This window comes from Mus musculus, chromosome 9 (genome assembly GCF_000001635.26).
Source record: "Mus musculus strain C57BL/6J chromosome 9, GRCm38.p6 C57BL/6J".
NCBI classification, from domain to species: Eukaryota; Metazoa; Chordata; class Mammalia; order Rodentia; family Muridae; genus Mus; species Mus musculus.
In genome coordinates this window covers 67,613,689-67,641,142 of record NC_000075.6, presented here as the reverse complement: position 1 = coordinate 67,641,142, position 27,454 = coordinate 67,613,689, and the positions used below count along the sequence as shown (strand labels likewise).

The 27,454-nt window shown below is 45.6% G+C and overlaps 1 protein-coding gene across 5 annotated transcripts in view; it reads left to right on the top strand.

Annotated features, from left to right (window-relative positions):
- Nucleotides 1–7,097: 7,097 nt before the first annotated feature.
- Tln2 (talin 2) overlaps nt 7,098–27,454 on the top strand; it is a 416,961-nt gene continuing 396,604 nt past the window's right edge. For 4 of the 5 annotated variants that reach the window (XM_011242813.3, XM_011242812.3, XM_006511438.4 and 1 more), the window contains exon 1: nt 7,098–7,252. The gene's annotated coding sequence lies outside the window, so the exon portion shown is untranslated. The remainder of the gene's footprint in view (nt 7,253–27,454) is intronic. The other variant, XM_006511433.3, reaches the window with a different exon arrangement.

The window sequence follows — 27,454 nt, the reverse complement described above, 5'->3', positions numbered from 1 at the left end:
TATTTACTTTTCATTTTAGGCATAAAAGCAATATGCCTGGCTGGAGAGATGCCTCAAGGTTAGGAGGTCTGACTGCTCTTCCAGAGATCCTGAGTTCAATTTCCAGCTACCACATGGTGGCTTGAGAAATAGTAACAAACAGAGTAGAAAAGGGTTCACTGCTCGTAGAAAAAAGTGAACATATGTCTAGGTTTGTATACGTGTAGAACTATCTGTAATGGGATCCAATGCCCTCTTCTGGTGTGTTTGAATACATACATGAAATAAATAAATCTAAAAAAAGAAAAAAAAAAGGCAATGGCCATAGTATGACTAGTTCCTTTATTTTTATTTCTATTTTTTTTATTTTTATTTTTATTTTTATTTTATTTCTTTGGTTTTTCAAGACAGGATTTCTCTGTATAGCCCTAGCTGTCCTGGAACTCACTTTGTAGACCAGGCTGGCCTCGAACTCAGAAATCCGCCTGCCTCTGCCTCCTGAGTGCTGGGATTAAAGGCGTGCGCCACCACGCCCAGCCCTAGCATCTGAAAAATGGGATCTGATGCCCTCTTCTGGTGTGTCTGAAGACAGCTACAGTGCACTCATATAAAATAAATAAATTATATATATATATATATATGTTTAAGAAAACAACAGATGCTTAAAATTAATAAATACATTACCAGAGTGAATATTTTCTCCTATCCTCAGCTGCTTTTTTCAAGATTCTGCAGCAGGTCAACTTTAGAAACTCTGCAAGGGTGGTTCTGACTGCTGCCAGAAGCCCCGAGTTTGTAACAACACATCTGGCAAGACCTAAAAGGCAGAAGTCAGCCTTTGAGGCAAGATGAAGACTCTCAAAAGTCCATGAGCAATGGTGTTCTGGAAGGCGGAGCTGGAAACCAGTACCAGCACACTCAAGACGCTGACAGGGCAGGTTTGCTAGAGGGACAACTCCAGCAGGGGCTTGTAGGCTTGAAAGACAGAATACAGAACCCAGGAACCTCACCTCACCCTTTGTGTTTAGGACTGGCCGTCCACAAAAGAATGTTATCTCGGCATTTTCTAAGCCCCTGGAGCTTGTAACTTGGAGGGAAGGATAAGATGAAAGGAGATATTTAAAGTTTCCACAGATGATTTGGACCCATGTTTGGCTTCTCTAATCTCTAACCTCTAAAAGAGGTTACTGCTTTTATTCTGGGAGGAAGCCTGTCTTGCTCATAATGGATCCTGACACCGATGTAGCAAACTGATTTAAAAAAACAGGCAAACAACAATGGTACTGGATGTGTGTCAGAAACAGACCCAGAGCTGCTGGTTTTCACCCCCAACTTGGATTAAAAGTACCTATGTGGTTTTTTGGCTTGTATTCCTTTACTTTTCCCAGTTGGTGTCTTAATTTATAAAATGGAAAACAATTAATGATTTACATGTGACTTAACCATCTTATTTTGTTTATGAAAAAATCCATTCCATGAAAGGCAGACCTTGAAAGATTATTCCCTACATAACAATAAGTATGTTATTTTAAAATTAAAGTTGATCTGATCCCTAAACACCAGCCTTGCTTCCTATTCACAGAATTCTACCTGCCTCTGCCTCTGTTTTTGCCTTCTGATATTCAGATTATAAAAATCATCTTTTTACAGTTTATAAATCTGAACCACAGTGGTTTTTTTTTTTATGGTGAAATGTTTCATGAAAATGTAGTAGTAGTAGTAAAATAATTATTATTACTATTAAAACTTTTTTTGTTTTGAAAGAGAGAGCGAGTTCCAAGTATGGTGGTATATATCTTTAATTCCACCAATCATCAGAAGCCATAAGTTCTCTGTGAGTTCAAGACCAGACTGGTCTATTTAGAAAATTCTAGGCTACCTGGTTTATACCTCAAGTTCTAGGCCAACCAGGGCTATGCAACGAGGCCGTGATTTTAAAAAGGACCAACCAAGTAACAAACCAGCCCACTTGCCCACAAACCCAGGGAGCTGGAAAGACAGTTTTGTGGTTGAGTGTGTGAACTGCTCTTGCAGAGGACATTAACTAGGTTCCTAGGAACCATGTCAGGCAGCTCCACCCCTCTCAAACTTTAGCTTCAGTAGATCAGGCATGTGCAGCTATTATGCACACATGCCTACAGACTCACACATACACACACACACACACACACAAAATTGAAATAGAAGAATATTTAAAATCCCAAAGATCTAAAGAGACAGTATTAAAATTTATTGACATCCTTATTTAAATGTGTGTGTGTACATGCCATAGCACACCTGTGAAGGCCAGAGAACAAACTGCAGGAGTCATTCTCATCTTCCATCTTTTTGAGTCAGGTTCTTGTTTCTCTCTGGCTGTGCTGTGTACCCAAGACTCCTAGGGCCAAGCTCTTCTGGGATGATTATCATGTCTCTGCCTCCAATCTCACAGGCCTGCTCGAAGAAAACAAATAAACAAACAAACAAACAAACAAACACTTGCATAGCAAGCTCTGGGCTAGTCAAGGTTACACAGTGAAACTGTCTCAAAATTAAGACAATGAGGAAGCAGCCAAAAGAAAAGCACCTCTCAAGATATTCACTCTATAGTAACAATTTGGACTACAAGTAAATGTAATTTACAAGATATTATTGGTATTGGTCTGGACAGTGATTTTTGTTTTGTTTTGTTTTGTTTTTCCTGGATTGAGACAAAGTCTCATACACTCCTATGTCCCAGGCTGGCCTTGAACTTGCTAAGTGGCTGAGAATGCTCTTCCTGCCTCCACTTCTCTAGTGTTAAGATGACAGGCAAGTGCTACATCACCTGTTTTTTTTAAGTCACATTTCCAAAACCTTTCACACTCTGTTTTATAGACTCGAGGAAAAGGAAAGGCAATTTAAAGCAGGTTCCTAGTTGTGAATGATAATCATCACTTCCTATGTTAATATGACTAAAAATTAAAACCATGTCTAAACTCCTGAGTGAATAGAAGTTCCACATATCAGAAAGCCAAATATCTATAGTATATTAATTTTTGTAAATTGTCAGATATCTGCCTTTCAAATAAAACAAAACAACTTACAAACTCAGGTAACATTGTCTCTGATAATTTTTAGGTAGTATTAGCTCTCCCAGAACTTATAGACAAAAGAAAGGGAGATTTTAGAAAATCTAAAGATTTCAAGGGAGAAGCCTGGACTATCCCCTTCATCACTTGCTCTGAGTAATGGAAGACTTTTAGAAAAATGTGCTTTGTGCTTCTTTGCTTCAGGGAGAAAACACATTTTTTTTTTTAACTTTTAGAGGATTTATGAACTGTTGCCATGTTAAATCCCAGAAGGTATTTTCACATGGCACAAAATTCAATCTTATAAACCAAAGTGGAACAAATTATTTTGTGGACTTTCACTTTGCTCTTCCATATGGATGGAGCTGAGGAAATGTGACAGAGCTGGGGGGGATAAGGATCATTGAGTTTGGGGAGGAGGGCAGGGGAGCAGCTCTTAACATCTGACTCTTTAAACACTGTGTGAAATCCAAGGTGGTCACTGCAGACATAACTCAAGAAAAATTTTAGTCTTTTCTTCTTGTGGCCAGATGTACTTGGTGTAGGTGACTTGAAAGCTATCTCTTATTTAGGACCTCAAATACTCTACTCCCATATGATGTATTTATATTCAGTTATCTATGGTCCGATCAGTAAGAAATGAGACCCTATAAAAGGTCTTAGAAATTTCTCAGATAGAAAGTGTTCATGTTTTCTCATCTGCTGGATGGACAAAAGCTTCAATATGAAATTGTTTTGTTTTGGTTGGTTGTTATTTTACTAGTCCTCTAGGAATTGAGATTATGACTGTTTGCAAAGACAGAATCTTCTAACAGGTAACTTTTAGTTTACAGATATCTTGGGTTACTTTGAATTTATAAACAACGATCTTCTCAGACCCAGTGGGAGGAGTCTCAGTTTCAGAGAGATTACTATAGATAGAATCTATTTTAGTTCCACTGGTGAAATTGTTGATTAATATATGAATACATGACAATATTTGGCTAGCTAGCTTTACTAAAGAAACAGTGGGTGGCTTTAAAGTAGTAGAGTTGTTATAGAAACATTATAGTGGCCTGTGTCACAGTGTCCAGAAAATTTAGTTTGAAACCAAACTACGGGAAGAATTCTAGGAGAAATGCTACTTCTTTCAAGGGAAGAGGGTTTACCTGATGGCAGAGGGCTGTGGAATAGCACCCATCAGATTAGTGCCATATAAACATTCTCACACCTATACCTCAGCTAGGAGTCAGCTGCTATGATGTTTTTGTTTTAATCTTTTAGGTCTCTGTGTGGGTGCCTGTGCGCTCTCGTGAATCTGAAAGTGAATTTGGAGCAGAGAAGGCAGCTACCAGCTACTTGATACAGGTCCTGTGAACTGAACTACGGTCTTCTTTAAGAACAATGAATGGAAATGAGGACATGACCACTCCCAGGTATGGCAGAGGGGAGCAGTCAGAGGCATCTGGAAGGGTCCAGACTGAACATGGCCAGCAGAGCAGACTGGACCATGAGAGGAAAGAGTGAGAGAAGAGAAGGGGAGGGGGCAAGCAGACTAAGAGAGGAGCCATGGATCAAGAGGATAAGAGAGCATGTGGGAACCAAGAGAGCCCCAAATGACTGACTTCTATAGCAAAGAGAAGCTGGGGAAGGAAAGCCCGACCCCTGGGCTGGAGAGTTTGAGGTGAGGGTGGGGTTAGAAGTGCTGGGAGAAGCCACAGGTACTTAGTGAGACTTGTCCCAGTTTTCTTTGAGACCCAACAAAGCACTATGCATTTGTAACTGCTGACTTATCTCCTTAGACCTCACCTGCTCTTTTAAAAAGAGAAAAGTTACTGATTTTAGCTGGGTGTAGTAGAGCTTGCCTGTAATAACAGGACTTGGGAAGTTGAATCAGGAAGAGTAGGATTTCAATACTACTTTGTTCTACATAGTGAGTTCCAGGCCAGCTAAGGCTAGATAGTAAGACCCATTCTAAAAAAAAAAAAAAAAAGTAATAGAGAGCTAGAGAGCCTAGCTTTATGGAAGAAGAATTTATTGAGTACCCATTGTATACCAAACTGCTTTTAGGCAGGGATGCAGACAGGCTCCTTGCTCTCTGAGCTTGCCGTATCTATTGAATAGCAAGCACCTCACTGCTGGGGTCTGGAAACTGTAGAGATACTTAGAGAAGAATATATATTACAGGATAGAAACCTTGAAATCCAGGTTTGGGGAAAGGCAAACTAACTGGTTTTGAGATAATTGATGGAGCTGTCGGTGCATGTCTTTAATCCCAGCTCTCTGGAGGCAGAGGCAAGTGGACCTCTGAGTTCCAGGACAGCCAGAACTACACAGAGAAAACCTGTCTGGAAGGGGGAAAAAAAGCTTTGATGGAAAGCTACTGGGCCCTGCAAAGTGGGAGATGGGAGAGAGAAACGACTTTAGTTGTGACCAGTTTACCTTCATTCTTTCTTCTTATGCAAACTTGGATCTTGAACTACAAAAAATATGGCTGTTATTTTCAGTAAACTAAGGGACAATTTAGCAAGCATCAATTTAATGAACTTGCCAGGTCTTAACGAAATCAATAAATATTTGCTTTGAAAGTCTGTGAGATAGCTTGCCACCTCTATTCTGCTAACCTAGCCAATGTCTAAACTGGTCTGGGGAACAGGAATGTTTATTCATGGGGCAGGGAAAAATCTGTCCTGCAACTTTTAGGACTGCCTCAGGTGGCCCAGTAATTTGTTTTCTGATTGAAGATTTTGATGTATAAAGTGTATTCTATGCAAAGGAAGTTTAAGTTACAATGTTTTAGTCTTAAGACTTTCTCAACCTTCTTAATGCTGGGGCCCTTTAACACAGTTCCTCATGTTATGGTGACCCCCAATCGTAAAACTATTTTTTGTTGCTGCTTCATAACTGTAATTTTACCACTGTTATAAATTGCAAAGTAAATATCTGATATATAAGTTATCTGATATGTGACCCCTGAGAAAGAGTCATTTGACAGCCACCCCACCTTCCTCAAGGTGTCTGGACTCATTGGTCTAAGACTAAACTGTTTTCACATTACACCAAGCTTATTCGAGGCCCCCATGGACTCCTTCAAGATAGTTTCATGTTACAACGTTGATTCACTCTTGGATGTACAGTGACCACAGTTTCAAGCTGAGAGACACTAATGTTGCTGTTGTTGCATTTGAGGAACTGAAGAGATTTGCTATGTACTTTTGAGAAGACTGGTCTATCCTGGTCACTCTGTATCGGGCTGAGGAAAAATAACCATCGATACTTTTTCTTATTAATTTTTAAAGTTATAAAACTTTAAAATAAAAGTAGAATTAAGCAGAAAGAGAAAACAAACCACAATTTCACAACCAACACCTTGGTTAGTTTATTTTATCTGTCCTCTCAGCATCTCTCTCTACATCATAATTTTAAAGGAAAGGGATTTTGTGATTTGTTCTGTCCCACACTGGTACCTAGGATAACTTTCACTTTGTACCCTGCCATTCCAACATTCCAGAGCTCATGTAAATACAAGGGATACATAAGTGACTTAATTCCAGGACATGATAGATGGAGACATAAGTGAATGAATGTATGAATAAAGCAAGCCACCCAGCCGGTCGGCCGTGGTGGCAAAGGTCTTTAATCCCTGTACTCGGGGAGGCGGAGTATCTTGAGTTTGGGTCCAGCCTGGTCTACATAGTGTGACGCTGTCTCGGGAAAAAAAAATCAGTGCAATAGTCACACCCATTTTGCTACCCATCTTCCTGGAAGAGTCGTTTCTTAAATCCAAGTGACTGGCATCCATCCCGCCACCCTCATGGCTGGATCCACACCTGGTAACCTCCAGGACCCGGCCCGTGGTCCCGGCGCTGAGAAGACTCAGAGGCCTCATGCTAGCCTGGTCCCCCTGCCGCCTCATCCCTCTCCAGATTCTGGGTCAGCCGGGGGTGTCCCTTGTTCCTCTGACACGTGGCCCCCACCACAGCTCCACGCGTGCCCCCATCCCACGGCCGGGGTGCAGACACCCAGGAGCCGGGTGGCGAGCTCCGCCGCGCCGTCCCCCAGTGATGACGCGCTTCCTGCCCTCCCGGCGCTCGCGGGCCGTGCGCTCGCGCTCGCCCTCGGCTCCGGTTCCGCGCCCGGAGCCAGCAGCGGCGGCAGCGGCGGCGGCGGCGGCGCAGCGGGAGCGGAGCTGGCTGCACTCGTGGGCTGGCGCTCCGCAATGAGACAGTAGCTGCATCCCCGCGGTAAGGCGCGGCGCGTGGCGCTGCCCAGCTCTCCAGCCTGCATGCGCGCTGCAGGGATTTCCAGTGCCTTTTCCCTCCCCTCTCCAGAAGGGATATGTGGGTGGTTTTCTTCTCGGGTTTGCATCTCGTAAGTGATGTCAATGTAGAAAAACCCTGTCAAGCTTCTAGATTTCATTGCTTAGGAGGGTATTTTTTTTTTTTTTGCAAGAAAAGAAAAATAAATTGCAACGAATGCACCTGTCTATTGCACATGTAGGTTTCGCCGCACTCAAGCCGGTTGCCGGGTTTGCAAACAGTCTTGCAGCGGGAGCCAGAGAGCTGATCCCTAGCCTTAAGCAGCTGGTCCCCTCCCGGGCTCGGTCCTCGGGTTTCCAGTAACAGGGTCGGTAAAGCGGCCCGGTTTGCACCGAGGGGCCCCTTGGACTCCGGCCGTGACCCCGGCGCCGACTGAGTTGGCGGAGAGCAGAGCGGCTTCATTCCAGCACTGGCTGCCCCGACTTAAAGCGCCACTTTGCAAACAAGTCTCCCGCTCTGGCTCGTGGAGAAAGACACCCCGGGATGCTTCCTAGTCCCCGACTCTGAGACCTGCAGATTGCAGGACTCCCCCTTTCCCTGGCCGTCTCGCTAACAACCAGCTGCTGGCCGCGGACCGTTCAGGGAAAGCGCGGGGCGGAGAGCGAGGGCAGGGTTTGGACCCAGTGCGGCGGCCTCTCGTCTCCTTCCCCGACCCTCAGGAGCTGAGATTTCGCGCCGGCGGGGATCGGGAGGGATCTGGAGACTGGCTTTTCGGGGCCCAAGGAACGACGTTCGAGGGCGCCATATTTTCAGTGGGTTTTTACAGAGGCTAAGGGGGGCGCCCACTTTCCGAAGCCCCCGGGGGAAGCCGGAGCGATTGTCGTTGGGAAAGTTTGCGCGCCCGGGCGAGCTAAGAGGCGGCTGTCCCCACAAGGGCGCGCGGACTGCAGCGCGTCGCCCAGGTCTGGCTAGGCTGGGTCCCGGGTGGGGGGGCGGCGAAGAGCGGTGCAGGGGACCGATGCATGTGGCTCGCGGGTGTCACAGAGCAGGGGAGTCCGTAGCGCTTGGGGCTGCTTGGCGCAGAGCACACGCCCCTCTTTTCCCCAAGCTACTGCCACCAGCGCTCTGCCGGAGCTGCGCGCACAGCCTCTCCCTGGCCTGCGCACGTTGTTGAGCGTTCCCTTCAGTAACACCCCCCCCCAACCCTGCTCCCCAGCACCGGGGCTTGCGGGGTGCTCCACCTGGCGCGGGAGCTCACTCAAGGCTGGAGAGAAAGCAAGTAGGTTCGTAGATTGGCCAAGGGCCTGGCTTATGTGGATCAGCCTGAAGCCTCCTGTCGTCTCCTAGCTTGTGCAGGCGACAGGCTTTTTGCAGGGCTCTCTCTGGCGCGGGGATAGTGGAGGAAAGGGGTGCGTTTCCCGAAGTCGGGGCTTCAGGTGACACGTGGGAGAACTTGTTTTCTTGCTGTTGGTGATGGGGCAGAGATGGAAGGAGAGGAGGCTGAGTTAATGAAAACTAAGTCCGGGTTATTTCCAGAGAACGGGAAGAGGAGTGAGCTGAAGTGTTTGGTGTTGTAGGGGGACACAAAGATAAGAGTAGTAGGATGGTGTTCCAAGGAAGCGCACCCCAGAACACGTAATTACGAGCACCTTGGTACTCATAGTGACAGTTTAGATTCTGAAGCTCCTGGGAGAGGGAATTACATTCTCTATGTTTTAGCTCCCGGATGTTTTTAGAAGTGGACCCGTGGGGGAATCTTTACTTCTGTACATACAAAGTGACCTCTGCTTTTTTTGTGAAGGGGGCAGGGCAGAATGTGTTTGCTGACCTGTGATTGGCTGAGTGCAGGAATGTGTTAGCTTTTCTCCTTGGTGTCTTAATCAAACAGCTTCACAGTAGAGAGGTCCTGTCAGCACTTGGGGTCTTCATCATTGGAAGAGATTTCGGGAAGGACCAAAGACACCTAATGGGGGAGGTGTCTGGGGAGAGGAGAGACTTTTGTGAAGGAGATGTAGCCCCTGACGTCAGCAGTTGCCCATATGCTTCATTAAGTGCCACAGTGTGAAAGTTACCCTTTCAATGGTTGTACCTTCCTTGTTCCTCTCTGTGGGGATCTTGTGCAGAAAGTGAGAAGGAAGGGTGGCTATGGCCATTGGCTGTGAGAAGGCCAGTACACGTGTGCATGCAGGAATGCTTTTCTTCCTTTTAATTTGAACCCTAGAAGAGTGGAAAAGTCCCAGATAACAGTTGACCAAAATTAGAATAGCCAATGTTGGTGAGAATTAGCTGATGAACCCTCCCTCCCCACTCCCTCTTTAAATCACATTGACTTTTCTGGGCTTAGCTCAGAGGTGGCACACTGAATCCCAGAAACGGAGAGTTCTTAGCCACTGTCTACCCCGTACCTTTGTACACCTTTTCATTTATGTAGGAAGTTCTAAGGGATCCTGCGGGTCTCTCTCAGTTTTGGCTTTGTGTTTCAGACTTTGTATCTCCAAGGGAGAAGTAAAAAATTCCAAACTCCATCCCCACGAGTAGTTTATTCAGTACATTGTAGGCTACATGCACGTTTAAAATCCACCTTGCCCAGGTTTGTTTGCCAACATTGTTCCCTAGAGGGCATTTTAAATTTATTTATTTTTATGTGCATGTGCCTGCCACCTGTGTGCAGAGGCCAGAAGAGGGGGTTGGATCCCATGGTAACTGGAGTTGTAGGTGGTTGTGAACCACAACGTGGATGCTGGCAACCAAATCCATATCCTCTGCAAAAGCTGTAAGTGCCTTTACCCAAGGAGCTGGTCTGGATGTGTGCTGCATATATATTTTGCACAGCTTTTAGATGTGATGCAATGAAAGTTAACTTAAAGGAGCTTTTAAAAAGTTTTTAAAAATCATATTATGGATTTCTGAGTTCGAGGCCAGCCTGGTCTACAAAGTGAGTTTCAGGACAGCCAGGGCTATACAGAGAAACCCTGTCTCGAAAAAACAAAAAAACAAAAAAAAAAAATCATATTCATCTGTCTGTCTGCCTGCCTGCCTGCCTGCCTGCCTGCCTGCCTGTCTGTCTATCTATCTATCTATTTGTGTGTATGTACGAGCGCAGGTGGGTCGGGAAAAGCCATAGGCACCTTATTTAGAGGTCAGAGGAGTCAGGTTTTCCACTATGTGGCTCCCTGGGATTGAATTCAGGTCATTAGGCTTTGTGGCCAGTGCCCTTTACCAACCATCTGTGTCATCTCGTCAACTCCAGAGATGCTTTATTTCAGGCCTTCTAATATTTAATCTCAATGGTACTACCTTAATACTTAGTGAATTCTGTGTGCCTCTTTCACCAGATATTATTAACCAGGTTTTACTCTCTCTTGCCTGGTTCTTACTGTCGTAGCTTCATAGCTTGATCAAAGTGCCTGATTTTTTTTCCCCCTTAGTAAAATTTTGTAACTTCAAAAGGGCTAGAAAAGTGCCTTTGTGAGTTGGAAAGTTGCCTATCAGTTTACCAGGCCATGTGACAGGTGGTGTGTGCTTGCTGCATTCCCAGGCTCTTAGGATGGTGTCTGGGACTTGTGATCTGTGACATTCTTGCTCCAGAATTTTTGAGTCCGACTATTTTCTTGGGGATTTGGGTTGGTGTTTGACTAGCAGGAAGTACTAAAACCGGTTAAATCATTCAAAAACAATTTTTATTAGGTACAAAAAAATGTTTAAAGGCAAGAAGAAAAACATAACAAGGAGGCTGGCATTCTAGAATTATAGTTTAACAAACCCAACTGGTGCCTTTTTAATTACAGTATTTACCCCATCTAGAACTTTGTAATCCTATTGCTTTTATATTTAATAACAAGACTAGCTAAAACATAAGCCAAACACAACTATTACAAATAATGGGGATAAGTGGTGGGTTTAACCAGATGTTCTCCCTGAAGTTGAACTCTCCCAAACGCCTCTGCTGCTCCCCTTCCCAATAAACAGGCAGCACTCACAAGGTAAGGCAGTCGAGGGTAAAGCAGAAGTGAAAGGCACTGGGAGCCTCTGACTTCCTGGCACTTGCCATCTCCTGAAGATGGACAAGCTGAATACAAGAGTCACATGGTCCTTAGAACCTTTCTTCACGGGTTGCCCTGAGCTATGAATTAAGACCAGGCTCTTTTGCAGCCCATTTCACAGTGCATTTTCAAAGTCAGCGTCAGCGTCAGCCCTCTACATTTTGTTTCGCTCTTAACCAACAGTTCCAACTGACACTGTTCCAAAGCCTCGAGCAGCTTGCAAGCGTTCGCGTTGTCTTTTGACTCTTCCACGGTAGACTTTAACTAATGGAATCTTCTGTGTCTTCCATTCATTTGTCCTGCAGAAGCTCTTGGGGGCTTATCTTGCTGCTCTGATAAGTAACCCTGCCCTCACCCCACACGTTTCATCCCTAGAGGGCAGTGCTCTTGTTTTTGTGTTTATCTAGTAGATAAGGTGTGTGAGTGTGGAGGGGGGGTGGGGTAGTGGGGGGAGGGGAAGTGTGATTGACCCGGTTTTGGAACCCAGACCTACCAAAGGATGCACAAAGGGAGTACTGGCAACTCCCACAACAGAAGCAGAAGGTGGGCAGGAGAGGTGTGGCTCAAAGGTTAAGAGCACTGGCTGCTCTTGCTGAGGCTCTGCTCCTAGCACCCATGTGGCAGCTCATAACTATCTGTAATTCTGTTTCTGGTAGATATGACTCCATTCTTCTGGCCATTGCAGGTACCAGATATGCACACATACACATGCTGGCAAAAAAAAAAAAAAAAAAAAAAAAAAAACAAACAAACAAATCAAATCAAACCAAAGCCAAAACTCATATACATATATGAAAAATAAATCAAGTACAGAGCCTTACTTTATTATTTATTATTTATTTATTTAGAAGACTCCCATTCCTGTCCTCCATCCTCTGTACCCAGTTTTGATTCCTGAACATCCTCAACCTCCATGACCCTTGCCCTTGCTCTCATTTTGCTGAGTACCCAGCCCTTGATTAGACCCGCCCTCTGCTTTGCTTTCACTGTTCTACCCCCCCCCCCACCCCCCACAGTAATGAGCCTGGGTGGCGAAGCCACTGGGCCATCTGCACTGCTGTGCTCTTGATGTATGACTGAATCCCAGCGGGCCTCCTGACGCCGCAGACCCACTGTGCTTTAGTGTGAGGTTGCTGTCAGCCGGTGACTTGGTTTCCCTGATTCCTGCACTGAAGCAGTTGACTGACTACTGAGGAGTCCACGTCCTCCCTGGAGTTCATGCTCTCTGCACTTCTGCAGCTGTCCCTTCCCCTCCACATCATCAGAGTCCCTCGCTGATGGATTATCTTCACAGGAGATGCTCTGACATCTTCATCTTAGGCAAAAAAGGCATCCCTTGACTTTGTGTCTTAGCCATTCATCTCCCATTTCTTTGCTTTCCCTTCTTAGCAGACACTAGGAGAAAAACTACTTTTATTTTATGTTCTGTGTATGAGTGTTTTATCTACATGTATGTCTGAGCACTATTTGTGTGCCTTGTGCCTTCAGAGGCCAGAAGGGGAACTGGAGTTATATAGGTGGTTGTGATCTACCAAGTGGGTACTGGAAACTGAACCTGGGTCCTCTGTAAGAGCAAAATGTGCTTGCTCTTAAGCCATCTCTCCAGCCCTTCAGCAAAGCATTTTTTTTTGAAAGAGTTGTCATGTTCTGTTTTATTTTTATTTATTTATTTGTTTGTTTATTTATTATCTCCTCTGCACTCACATATTTTTATTTTTTAAATAGGAACTCACTATATATTCCTTGGCTGGCCTCAAATTTGCTGTATAAACCAGGCTGGCTTTGAACTTAGAGAGACTTACCTACCTCTGTCTCCTAAGTGCTGGGATCAAAGGCATGAGCCTCCCCACTCATTTTGTTCTCCCAGTGTACTCTGGCTTCGCCCTACCCCTTGTGGTCAAACTCTTCTCAAGGGAACTGAGAGAGCTCAGGGGCTTTTGTAGAGGAAGCAAACTTGGTTCTTAGCACCTACAGCTTACCACCTGTAACTCAGTTTCAGGTCGTCCGTTAATGTCTTCTGGACACCATGAGAACCTGTACTCAAGGTGCACAAACCACACACACATGCACAATTAAAAAACAAACAAACAAATCTTTAAAACAAAAACTCCAAAGAAACCTTTTTGTTGCTGTTATTGTTTGAGATGTGGTTTCTCTGTGTAGCTCTAGCTGTCCTGGAACTTGCTCTATAGACCAGGCTGTGCTCGAACGCAAAGAGATCCACCTGCCTCTGCCTCTGCCTCTGGCTCTGGAGTCAAAGGTGTGTGCCACCACATGGGGCTCAAAGAAACATTTCCTAAGGTATCAGCAGCATTTGAAGAGTGAGTCCAGGGGTGCTCTCTCAGTATCTGCAGCCTCTCTACGTAATTTAGTCAGCTGATTGCCTCCTGTCTGGAACATTCTCTACACCAACTGAATCTGCCCCTGGCTGCTCTGACTCCAGCATTCTTGTTTGATTTATTCTTTCTGGCTTCTGGAAGCCGGAAATGTGGTTTCACAAAATACTTCTTTTTGGAGTCTGCAGTAATCTCAGATCCTGAGGGTCACAGTGGTATCCTTTCTTATGCCTTAGGCTTTTTTCTTTTCTTGAATCCATGTCACTTTGACATTGCATGAGATCTTACCTGGTCTTTGGCATGTAAGCTCCAAGGACTTCGGAGATGGCCTAGTCTGGGAAGTGTTCACTGCACAGGCGTGAGGACCCGAGTTCCACTCCCTGCTTCCCATGTAAAGTTGGGCGTGGTGCTGTGTATTTGTAATCCCAGTGCTGGGGAGATGGGAACAGGGATTCTTGGGTCTCTTTGACCAATCAGTCTAGCTTTACTCCTGAAGCTCCCTGTCTAGTGAGAGAGACCCTGTCCCAGAACAGGAATGTACTGGGGCTGGAAAGGTGGGTCAGTGTTGAGAGCGTTTGCAGTTCTTTCAGAGGACTGGAGTTTGGTTCTCAGTACCTGTCTTTTGTGACTCACAGCTGCCTGTGACTCCAGGTCCAGAGGATCTAACACCAGGCTGACCTTCAAAGGGACACCCCCCCCCCCCAAGACACATATTCCCACATGGGCACATAGACTCAAGATTATAAATAAAAAATAAAATAAATGTTAAAGAGGCTAGATGTGGTGGATCACACCTAAAATTTAAGCCCTGGCTAGGTTTGGAGTTTCAGGCTAGCCTTGTCTATGTGTGGAGTCCCAGGTTATCCAGGGTTCATAGTGAAATAGACAAACAATACACACACACACACACACACACACAAACACACACAGAGACCCCCCCCCCACTCTGCCACTGGGTCACCATGTGTCTGCAACAATGAATGTCATATAGCAAACACCCCCCAAAATTCTAATGAGTGACGGGCTCTTCCTGCTTCCAGAGTTAGCCTTGGATGAGCCATTCGGCCGTTTCGGATTTTGTATCAGGATGCAGTAGTTGGAGGTCTTGTGCTGGGAATGAGGGGCTCAGGTACTGTTACTGGTAGTCACACCCTTGTTAAATACTTGTTGAGTGATAGGAAGTACCTGCCAAGGATGGCTGGAGGGAGACAAATGGCTGCCTCTCATTTTTATCTCTCTGAAGAGGGCCACTTAAGCAGTCTTCTTGGTAATTTTTGACGCTGGGTTGAAGATGACAAATTGACTTGTCTGAAATGTTTGCTATTGACCTCAGTGTCCTTGAATCACTCATCCCCAGAGCCCACTTGACCAGTGGGGAGCCAGCTCCCTCCTCTTCCAAGTCTGGCTTGGGGACTGGGGGTGGGGAGTCAGTTTCTGCATCTGGGCATCTGGGAGGGGCAGTTCCCTGTATCTTTCCCACTGCTGCTGTGCTGGGGGATCCAGGCTAAGGAGTCTCAAGGCTTGGCATGCTTCAGTGAAAAAATTCTTCTCCTTCTGCTTGCCTTGCCTCAGGACTGCCTGGTTAATGACCTGACACCTGTGTCTAGTTCATATTTGATTTGAGTGAAGCCATTTCCTAAATATGGCCTGAGGTCATTCATGGCAGGTCTTCCAAGGAGAGTGTGGATTATTCCCAGGTTTGAGAGATTATACAGAGGCCACTTTAAGAAGCTTAATGTTCTCCTTGAAGGGCTTTCAACTGGCCTAGCACTTGTCATTCCAAGCCCTCCCCATGTGGAGTTCAAGGAGCTACCCTGTGGTAAGATGTCAGGCAAGGCAACTGAAGCATAGTCACAGAGCACTAGCATTTAGCATCCAATGGGGAAGGCAGATGTCTTTGTAGGACATTTCAGCCTAGTTCCGGGGAAGTGTACCAAAAGACAAAAGAGCCTAGGGTGACAGTTACAGTTCATTTGGTAAAGTCCCTTTCTTTCAAGGATGAAGTCCTGAATTTGATCCCCAGAGCCAACCTTTAAAAGGCTGGGTATAGTGAGTGGCAAATGCTTTTAATTCCAGCAGTGTCGAGGTAGAGACAGGAGGATCCTTGGGACTCGCCTGTCAGTCAAGCCTAGCTTACTGGGCTGGTTCCAGGACAGTGAGAAACCCTGACTCAAAAAAAAAAAAAAAAAAAAGTCAATATTCATGGTTTTTACATACATGTGCATAAGTGTATATACAGATGTGCATGTGTACCCAGGAAAACACACACACACACACACACACACACACACACACACACACACACACACACACAGGTGAGTTGGTGATGAGACTCCATTGCCAAGAAAACACACACACACACACACACACACACACACACACACACACAGAGACACAGGTGAGTTGGTGATGAGACTCCATTGCCAAGAAAACACACACACACACACACACACACACAGACACAGGTGAGTTGGTGATGAGACTCCATTGCCAAGAGCTTTCTTCTTTTCTTAGGATGAGCTACTGGACCTTCTCCTAAGGCATGCTCCTTCCCACTCACCTCCCCACCTTGAGTCTCTGAGGGGAGACTCCTAGAGAAGAGGAGAGAGTATTAGAGAAGAGAGTGGAGGAGGTCAGGGCAGCCACAGGACTGGACAGGCCCCTGCAGGGCATAAGGGACAGACTTAGCTCCTCTGGGAGGTTAGGACAGCCATCTCACTGGGCAGCAGTTCTATCTCCCACCTTAAATACATACTGAAACAGCCTTTGATTTTCTTTGGGGGAATTTTCTGGCCTCTTTCTCCAGTGTGTTTTGTCCTACTTAGGTAAGAGGGAAAGCTCAGCTCAGCTTGGGAAAATTGCTCCTTGGGGCCTGATGGTAGAGCCCCGAGGTGAGTGTTAGAGGTGGCTCAGGTGGCTTTAGCCAGCTCCCCAGCAAGGTGGTGGGTGACCAGATGCTGGCCAAGTGCTGCTGTGGTGGGAATGGGAAGGGAGCAAGAGGTGTGAGCCTGGCTGTGCAGAGGTGGATTGACAGTTCCTAAGGTCATTGCCTGCTTCTTGCTGGTGAACTTGTGGCTGTTGGGGCTGTCTTATCTTGTGACAGTAGATACAGGTCAAGATTGCACAGCAGAGCCTGCAGGTACCATGTTCTCCCTTGCTACCCATCTGGCCCTTGGATGTGCCTTAGAAAGGGCTTTCTTGGAACTTTATGGCCAAGCCCAGTGGGATCTGCAAGGCGTGGACCAAATGTCCTGGAGAAAAAAAGGGGGGAGGGGAAGATGGCATTTTTCTTTTGAGTTTGCCATGGCTATTGTGACAAAGCTCTGCACACTGAATGGCTTAAAAATCAGATGTGTTCCTGCAGTTCCAGAGTTCAGAAGTTCATTTTGAGGGCCATGTCTATTGAGACCTCTGCTCAGCCTCTCCATGCCCTCTCTGTGCTCTTGTCTTCACACCTTCATCCCTTTATCTGCTGTTTCTGTCCCCAAATGTCCCCTGTTTATAACACATCTGACATTGAATTAGGGATCACCTAAATGGTCATATTTCAACCCCATTGTCTCTGTGAAAACCTTATTTCTAAATAGTCACATTAGGTACATTAAGAGTAGAACATTGTTCAACCCATACGTAGCAAGTACAGATGATTGAACAGATTTCTGTTTCAGAATCTGAATGTGCCATGAATTGTTTGATGGTTAATTCCATTTTCAGGCTAAAGAGCTGGGGGTCCTTCACTCTGGAGTCTTGCACCTATGGGTGCCATTGCCCTGCACCTGTCTCTTTGCATCTTCCTAAGACCTTGCAAGCTGGTTGCCATGACAACTGTGGGAGGCAGGTGTTCTCATCAGACTCTGAGAAAGCAGAGATACAGCAAGGTCTTTTTGCTGAATGTTGTGTGAGTTTGACTCTAACTCAGGTCTTCTCCATTTACTAACATATCCCCTATCACCTGTGTCTCCATCCTTGACATGAGTAATTGTCTCCTGAGAAACTCATTGAAAATTTCAACGTGGGAGGCCTTGTTGGATACTTATGAATCTAGCTGAGACTTCAACCAAGGAATCTGTACCTTTTCTTGTTTCCCCTGGAGATTTTGATACACTTAGATTAGAACATTGTTTCTCAGAGATAAGGAAAGAATTACCAAGTTGTCATTTGACTTTTTAAATCCCCCCCCCACCCAGGCTGCCTTGCCAGTGAGGCAGTAGCAGGTGTGTGTGTGTGTGTGTGTGTGTGTGTGTGTGTGTGTGAGAGAGAGAGAGAGAGAGAGAGAGACAGAGAGAGAGACAGAGAGAGAGACAGAGAGAGAGACAGAGAGAGAGACAGACAGACTATCACTGGAAAGGAGAAAACTCTGTGTGGAACTCAAGCTGCTGCTGATCTAGTGAGAGACACAGTCTCATGTAGCCCAGGCTGGACTGGAGCTCTCTATGTAGTTGAGGATGGCCCTGAACTTCTGATCTTCCTGCCTTCACTTCCCAGGGCCTGCAATTGCTGGAGTGAGCCACCACAACTGGGTCTATGTGGTACTGGGGATGGAACCCAGCATGCTAGGCAGAGACGAGTGCTCTACCAACTCAGCCATATCCCAAGCCCCTGCTCTGCCCTGTACACAGCTCCCTTGATAGTATTCTATGGACTACGGACAGGGCCTTTGGCTACTCAGGTTGTGCTAATGAAAATTCTAGGTTCAGTAAATGGAAGAGAAAAAAAAAAAGATCTTGTGAATTTTCTATCTTACATAGATCGTCATCACACTCCAGTGTGGAGATAAATCGGGATGCTTCAAATGCAAATAAATGCTTCATGCTTTATTAAAGCAAAAAATAAATAAATAAAAAACAAACAAAAACAACCTTCAGGAAGATGGAACAAGAAATATTGTGATGGGGGGCTGGAGAGATAGCCCTGGGATAAGGTTGAGGACTTCTGTTGCAGAGGACCTGGGTTGGATTCTTAGCACCCATGTTAGGTGACTCACAGCTGCCTGTAATTGCAGTTCCATGGGATGGATATAACTCTCTCTTCTGGCCTCTGTGGGCATCTGCTCTCAGGTGTATATACTCTTCCATTCATTTATGTATATATTGTAATATTTACAATTATTTATGTATAATATAATCGTCATAATACTATGTGTAAACATTTTAAAGTTTTATGACAATTTACTGTTATAGGACATAAGTGTATTAATGAAAATGTGCTTAATTCTGTGGGTGCTGAAGTCACCTGCAGAAAAACATTTAAATGTGGCAACTGGGTTATGCCTCTTTAAAATTTTCTAGTAGCAGGGATAAAGTAGGACTTAAACTACAGTGACTGTATGGAGTGCTGGCAGCCCTATTAGTAAAATATTGTCCTTGTGTAGTTCTCTGTCAGTATTTACAATCTCCTTGAAGAGTGAAAACATTTCTCAGTTTTGCTATTAGCTTATAAATTAGAAGCCATATTCAGGACCAATGGCCAGCCCCTCCACCCTCTCTGAGACAGTCTCAAATCCATGGTGGGCTTGAAAATCACTGTTCAGCTAAGAGTGACTTTAAACTTGGGCCATCAATCAGCTTTATGTTTCTACCTTCTGGGGGCTGAGATTTCAGACATGGGCCACCACCCCCAGTTTGTATGTTGTTAGGTTTGAACCTAAGGCTCTATGCAAATTAGGCAAGCACTCTACCAACTAAGTTACATCCTAGGCCTCTAAGTGTCTGGAATTATTATGCCAGTCTTCAGGGTGCCATGTCTTAGCTATAAGTGTGGTCCTGGTACGGCCATCAGTGGAATGCCTTTAGAGTATAGGTGAGTACTGGAGCTGCCCAGTCCCCAGCAAGTCTCAGTTGACAGTTTGTGTGAGCCCCAAGAATTTGTTGTTTTCATAGACAGGATCACCACAGGTCTTCTGAAGTTTGAGGGTCACAGAACTGGGGTTTAGTGATCACTCTGCTCTGCCACCCACTACCCCACCCCATTTATAAACACTACCACATGCTTTAGTGACATTTCTAACCATTTTCTGTTTGGAGTTTTATTGGTCTAGTTTGAAGGTGCTAGGACATCCTTCAGTTGTTGGAGTCCATTTCTGATTTTGTTTTCTTTGAGTTATCACTCTCCCATTTTTACATAAGCGTCTGCAATTCAGTTTAAGGAAAGTCTTTAAAAGTTGTGATCTTTGACAGAGTAAGGGCACATAGACACAGTGTGTGGGTGATAGCCAAGCTTTCTGGAGACTACTTAAGGTTCTGTGGTTTTAGCTTGCACAGGTGGTTAGGGGTGGCCTCCTTGTAGGAGGAGACTTCGCAGTCCTGGAGCTCAGTGTGCAGTTTAAATTAAACAATTGGTAAATGGTTGCATATGGGAGGGGGAGGGGGAGGCAGGACCCTGTCCCCTTGGTGAAGGAGGTTCAGTTGCATTAACGAGGACACAAGATCTTGGTATTTTGAGACCCATGCCTTGCAGATGTTGTGTGAATTGATTTCCTGCCCCTAGAGACTAGATATTTTTGTTCAATTCTGTGTTTTTTTCCTTCTGGCCGAATGGAGACTTTCAGCTTTAGAAAGGGAAGCCAATATTAATCTTGTGTTATTGGGTCCTGTGTGCCACATTATTTTATGGCTGTGAGCCTAGCCTGTAATGCTAGACCGCTTCTCCAACCCCACATCACTTCGTGTAGTGCATTTTTGAGAAGTCAGAGCTAAATACTTAAAAAGCTGGAGCAGGCTCTGAATGTGTTTGTCAGCATTGATAGAACTGTGTTCCTCCAAAGGATGGTTTGTACTGTGTGTACCTATGCTTCAGTCTTTTGGTTTGTTTTTTTTTTAGAAGTGGGGTTTTGTTTGTTTGTTTTGTTTTGTTTTGTTTTGTTTTGTTTTAAATTGTGTGTGTGTGTGTGTTTCTGTGTAGCTCTGGCTCTTCTGGAACCCTCTAACTCACTGTGTAGCCCAAACTGGCCTCGAATCCAGTGATCCACCTACCTCTGTCTCCAGAGTACTACTACCCAGCTTTTTTTTTTTTTTTTTTAAAGAAAATGTTTTTTCAAAATAGGGTGTAGTCCTGGCTGTCCTAGAATTTACCCTGTAGACCAGGCTGGCCTTCAGCTCAGAGATCCGCCTGCCTCTGCCTCCTGAGTGCTGGGATCAAAGGTGTGTGCCACCACACCCAGCCATGGGTTTCTTTTCCTTCTTTCTTTCCTTTCCTCTCTCTCTCTCTCTCTCTCTCTCTCTCTCTCTCTCTCTCTCTCTTTCTTAATTTCTTTCTTTCTTTCTTTCTTTCTTTCTTTCTTTCTTTCTTTCTTTCTTCCTTCCTTCCTTCCTTCCTTCCTTCCTTCCTTCCTTCCTTCCTTCCTTCCTTCCCCTCTCTCTCTCTCTCTTTCTTTCTTTCTTTCTTTCTTTCTTTCTTTCTTTCTCCCTTCCTTTCTATCCTTCCTTCTTTCCTTCCTCCCCCCCCCCCTCCCCAGATGGTCTCTCTGTGTAGCCCTGTCTGTCCTGGAACTCACTCTGTAGACCAGGCTGGCCTCGAACTTAGAAATCCGCCTGCCTCTGCCTCCCAAGTGCTGGGATTAAAGGCATGCACCACCACTGCCCGGCAGTCACTGGTTTCTTAAGCCCTTGAATGCACATGCACAGAGGTGGTAAAATAACCCCAAAGGGATACATGTTGTAAAGGGGCAGCACATTGATGTTAATGTGAAAACCTACTACATAGTGGCTACCATTATGTCACCTGCTTGTTATAAGCCTCAGTGTGCTTATCAAGAAGGTGGGTACATCAACCCTGTGCTGTGTAAGTAGTTGGTACAAGGAGGGAATGGATGCCATACTCGCATACTTCTGAGTATATGCTAAATATTTGTAATTCTGTAGAGTGAGCAAGTTAATCTATGGTTGTGTTTGTGCCTCAGCCAATCATATACCAGGAAGTTGGTGTCTTTTCTTTTTCTCCTCTAGTTTGGACTATGTTAGGAACATCAAGGAGATGTGTTTGAGGGCCGTGCTAGTTGGTTTTGCTCCTTGGTTAAGGAGGTTGAGGTCTGAGGTGAGGTTTTCATCCACAAGGCTCAGCTACAGTCTCTGGTCATTTAATAATGTGTTACTGAACAGTCAGTCCTTCTCTAGGTCCTGACAGAGGATTGTTTCCCAGGGGTGCCAGGATCAGGCAACCTGAAGATTAGTTCATTTTCCTAATATGCTCTGTGGGGCCCCCACGGCAAAGGGGATTAATTAGCATTTGAGTTAACTGAGGGGGCTGGAAGTGTAGCTCAGTTGGTAAGGTGCTTGCCTAGCATGCAAGAAGCCCTGGCTTTGTGCTCCAGCATGATGTCATATGCTTGCTTCTGTACTCACGTGGAAGTGGGAGAGTTCAAGGCCATTCCCAGTTATACAGTCTGTTTGAGGCCAGCCTGGGCTACGTGAGGCTGCCCCCCCCCCCCCAAAAAAAAGATAAAACTTTAGTTAACTAAAATGAAAAATGTAAAGCAGACCCTGGCCCTCTCCAGTGAGGGACCTTTAAATGCAGATGGGAAGGGATCAAAACAAGCCTGCTTGTGTAACTCACATTGGTACTGATCCAATCCATCACTCTTGGCTCGTCAGATGTCCTTAATGCTTACTCCATGTGATTCCTACTAGGGTTGTATTATGAGGCTCTGTCCTTACTCTTCAGGGTTGATCAGTGTCCTGGTAACATCAACACCACCCCGGAACTCAGTGTTGAGGAACTCGGGTTCCACCTATATCTACGGATGCAGGACACACCATGTAATCAGAAGCTGAGGTGAACTTGGCACAGCGGCAACTTAGGGGAGGCTTGCCTGGAAGGCAGGGACACCTGTCAGCATTTCACATTAGGATGAGGGGCGGGAGGTGATCTGTGTGATGAGCCCCATTCTGAACACCTGAAAGGGATGGTGGGGGCTAGAGGTGTAGACTCAGTTTCTGTTCTGCTCAGTCCTGACCTTGTGGTTGGTTGGTTATTGACTCTTAAGATCCATCTCCCTCCCTTCTCTTCCCCTGTCTTCATCCCCATCCTCATATCATCTCTTCCCCTTCCCTAAATTCATCTTTATCCCCATCATCCCCATCCTCGCCCCCCTCCCTCTCCCCATTCCCATCTCCATCCCCATCAGTACCATTCCCATCGCATTCCATCTATTCTCATTTCCATCTGTGCATCATTTTCACCATCTCCCATCATCTCTGTCTCACTGCCTTCCTGTCAGGGTTGTTCCTGGAAGAATGGTGGCTGGGAGTAAGAGCGCCTTTGCTTGGCTGGGGCCACCCCAGTATCCTGTCTTCCTTAGTATCCATTGACTGTTCAGCTGCCTTCTTGCTGAGGGGGAAAAGGCTTCAATGTAATGTAAAAGTCAGCTGATTTGGATCTCAGGAGCTCCTTGGGGGTTTGCATCCTATCAGAGTCCCTGAAAGCGCTGTTTTATTCCTATCCAAGGACAGGATTAGCCAGGGTACCCGTTTTCTAATGTTTCTCCAGACTTTTAAATCCCCATTCTCCAGCACGATGTCAGAGGAATTATCCTGGGAGACACTTGCCAAATGGCACCAAATAAGTATCTATGCGCTTTTCCGAAAAGACAATTAGAAATGTATTGAGGAGCCAGAGGCCTGCTGTGCGGGACATTGGTCGTGGGAGCTCAGTGCCAATTTGGGAAGCTCTCCTGGGGGACCATTTCTCCTCTCAGCCTCTGCTCTGAGAGGCTGAGCCAGGCAAGTGGAGGGACAGCCAGGCTGGGAAGAGGACAGGGAGCCAGAGTGCCAGCCAGAGATGAACCATCCGTCCTCCGTCTCCTCAGGAGATTCCAAGGCTTTGCAGATACAATCAAGTGGAAATGGGAAGGCCATTATAAATTCATCAACACTTGAATCATGTTACTCATTAGCCCTGGCGCCCTGGCCTGGAATATGCTCAGAAAACTGAGCTCTTGTGAGGTCAGGCCCCGCTCAAGGTCACATTTCAAGTTAGGGACAAGTCTGATCAGGAACCAGAGATGGTAATTAGTCCCGTGTGCAACAGTTCCTTGTGCTCTTCCGCCTTCGTCTGGGATGGAAGATACCAAGAATGTAAAATCTCAGTGATTGGATCCAGATGTACTAGCCTGGCCCCTCCTCCCTTTAGAGCTAACTCAGTGAAGACTTTTTTTTTTACCCCCCTGTGAAATAGAATATTTTAATCTGCTGGTTTTATTTGCTAGTCCACCTTTGTGCACAGGGCTAAAGATCAGGGAAGGAAAAAAAAAACAAACCCCGAATTCCTATTGTTGGGGATGCTATCAGGCTGTGTTTTTCTTTGCCTCAGGCACTGGCTGGAGTGGCCTGGGGGTGCATAGGACAATGGAGACCTCTGTCCTGGAAGTGACAGGATGTTTGTTTTCAAAGTTGGGAACCGACTGATAGGCTGTTTCCAAGGTCCACAGGTACAGGTGGGTATTAGGCTTTAAACATTAAAATGCAGGAGCTGGGGCTGCCGGCTCAGTTGGTAAAGTGCTTGTCTCGTGTGGATCAAGCCCTGAGTTTGATCCCTAGTATCGTATAAGCAGGGTATGGTGGTGCGTGTCTACTCAGAAGCTACACCAGGGGGTTGGAGGCTAGCGAGGTCCACATGTGACTCAAGGATACCTAGGAAATCTGAACTTGAGAGGGATTCTTTTAGCTTGAGTAGGGGATCTGAAGGCTCCCAGTGGAAGTCTGGAGAATGCGACCTTTTCTGTTATTAAATGCCAGTTATGTATGTAAACTGTTGTTGTGTTTTGTAAAAAGATAAGGGAGATGTTTGGTGGAGGTGAGGTATGGTGTGGAGGAAGGGGATGCCTCTGTGGGCCCATGCTGAGGTATCCCTTCCCCCTCTGAGGTACCAGCCACAGGTCAGTAAAGTATAGAATAGAGGTTATTCAGGGCATGGGGAGGGGAGTTGAGAGAAAGGCAAAAAGAGAGGAAGAGAGGAGGGGAGGGGAAGAGTAGAGGCCAGCCATGAGCTTGCTGAGAGAGAAAGAGGGGGAAGAGGGTGAGGGAGCAAGGGCAAGAGAGGGAGGAGGAAGGGGCAGGCATCCCCTTTTATAGTGAGTCAGGCATACCTGCCTGTTGCCAGGTAACTATGGGGCGGAGCCTAGACTAAATGCCAACAGTTTTGACACATTGTTAAGCAACATACTGTGCACTGACTTGGTTAAAAAAAGTTTTGTGTGTATATTCATTTGTTTTTCTGCACTATGTAGGAATCAAGGCCTCCATTGCGTTGATGGTCCCCAAAGCTTGCTGCTAAAAGACTAGAGCATTCCATTGCAGGGGCAAGGGAGATGGCCTCAGGAGGCTGGGCTCCAGGCAGCTGCCTTGTGAGCAGAAGTTTGTGTCTCTCCAGGTGTTGTTGGTTGTGCCACCAGACCATCACTTTTTTTTCCTGGGTCACATGAAGTATTTGCAGAAATATGTATTATTTGCTGAGAAATTAAATCATCTTAGATTAGTTGGTCCCGTGTGTTCTTTAGCCGTGATAGTTTACCAATTGCAGATCAAAATATTTGAGAATGAAACAATAACAATAACAACAGACATGGTGGTGCACATCTATAATCCCAGCACTTAGAAGGTGTAGAGGCAGGAGGACCAGGAGTTCAGGGACAGCCTGGGCTACATGAGTCTCAGCCTCGGGGGTGGAAGTGTTTGAAAAATATTATCATCTGGTATAGGTCCATTTTCCCTAAGCCATGCAGTGTAACAACTGTTAACTATTTACCTATAATTTATGCTGTATTAAATATTAATAAGTAATCTAGGATGATTAGAGTATATGAGGGGATGATTGTGGGGTCGCTAAGCATGGTGCCATTTCATATAAGAGATTTGATCCTCTGCAGATGTTTGTGTCTGCTGGGGCTTCTGGAACCACCCCACCCCCGACCCCTGACCTCCAAGGCTGACTTTACAGTGGAAGCAACAGTACTTGGTGTTAGAGGTTTACACTGACATGAAGGCAGTGCAGGCAGCTTGAGACCAGGATAGTAGCATACTTTGATTTCAGCGTTGGAACACCAGCGTTCTGGGGGGTGAGGAGGGTAAGGTTTGAGAACCTGAACTTTGCCTTGCCACATAGTCCAGTAAGAAGCCAGAGCCTTGTTTAGTGGGTGGCTGAGGGATTCTGTTCAGGACGTACCTCAAAGAGGGTTCCAGGGCTGGGAAAGACAGCATCGTTTGGGAACTTGAAATCCAGTACAGATTCTACAGAACCGTCCACCTCATAGCATAAGGCATGTGTGTGAGGGGCACTTGGGGCACCAGAGAACCCAGTTATCAAACTGGGCACAGAAGACGTTTAGATGTGCGTTCTATTAGGTTGTTTCCCAAACTGTTTCCTGTTGGGCTAATGTCTTGTTCTGGTAATACTGCTGAGGATGGGGTAAAGGTAGATTCCCATTAGTGCTCAGTAATAATTCACTACAACCCAAGGTCCAGGGCCAGGTCCATCAGACTCAACTTAGACTCATCTTCATCTAGGAGCTAAGGCATTTGAGAGTGGTCCCTCTCAAGGATGCTTGTGACAGCCCTATCCTCTTAGGAGTAATAGATATGCCTGAACTCAGAGATAAAAGGCTGGCGCTGCCATAGGGCTGTAGGGGAAACAGGTTTGTGCTGAGGAAGGGGCAGGGCTACCCGTGGAGTTTCCGACTCAGGCTTCTGTGAATTCTAGGATCATGAAGATGTCTGTTTTCTCCTGCTAGGGCAGTTTCAGTAGCGTGGTGCAAACAGAGCAACCATTGTCTGAGCCAGTACTCTTGGCTCAACAAATGCGTCCAAAGGAAACAAATTAAAAGTTGAGATAGAATTTACTTTGACTTTGAATGGAAAGAGGATAGTTTAAAAAGTATCTATTCATTCCATTGCCTGGGGCTGGACTGACACTGGAGCAGAAAAAGGCTCTAGTCCTGCCTTACAGGTGTTACCCAGAGGCAGCCCTGGTTGCCAGCTGTCTTGGCATAGGGAACCTTGTATGGGAAAGGTCAGGTCAGCCAGCTCAGGGCAGGACCTGAGCCCTGTTATCTGCAAGAGACTTCTCCTGGCCTGAATTTTAATTAAAAAAAAATTTTTTTTTTTAATGATTTTTGTAGTGTGTGCAATGGAGACTGTCATTCAGCCACTTTCTGAAATCCAGGTTTCTTCTTAAAGTGAGTCGGGGCATGCCCTTCCCTGGTCCTGGATAAATCACAATTAACATTTTAGTTGAAGCTGTAGCTGGCTTAACATTAACTTCAAGAGGTCAGTCTGGGTAGAGGTGATTCTTTGAGCACTAAAGGAATATAATTAAAAACAAACCTCTCAACTCAGAAAGATCTCTATACAAAGACAGAAAGTGGAAAGAACATGCTCTCATTATGAACCAGGCATTAAACCAGGATGTGACACACATCACAGGCACCTGAAGTTCCTCCTGCCCAGAAGGCAACCTTTAAAGCTTTAAAGATTACATTTATTTATTTATTTATTTATTTATTTATTTATTTTACATGTGGTGCTTGTTTTCAACAGTAATATCGGAGGACAACTTGCAAGAGTTAGTTCTTACAGCATGTGGGTTCCGGGGGTAGAACATGGGTTGTCACCAGAAACCTTCATCCGCTGAGTGATCAATCTTGCTGACCCAAGAAATCTCACCTCTTACAGCAAAATGGTTTCCCATTTGTGGGATGCATTTGTGGGAGCTTTCAAGCCACACCCTTGTCCCAGCTCCACCTGGGAGCCATTTTATCTGATAGCAAGTCTACGGCCCAGGCCTCGCCTCTTTTTTTCTTTAAAGCTTTCCAGGTGAGC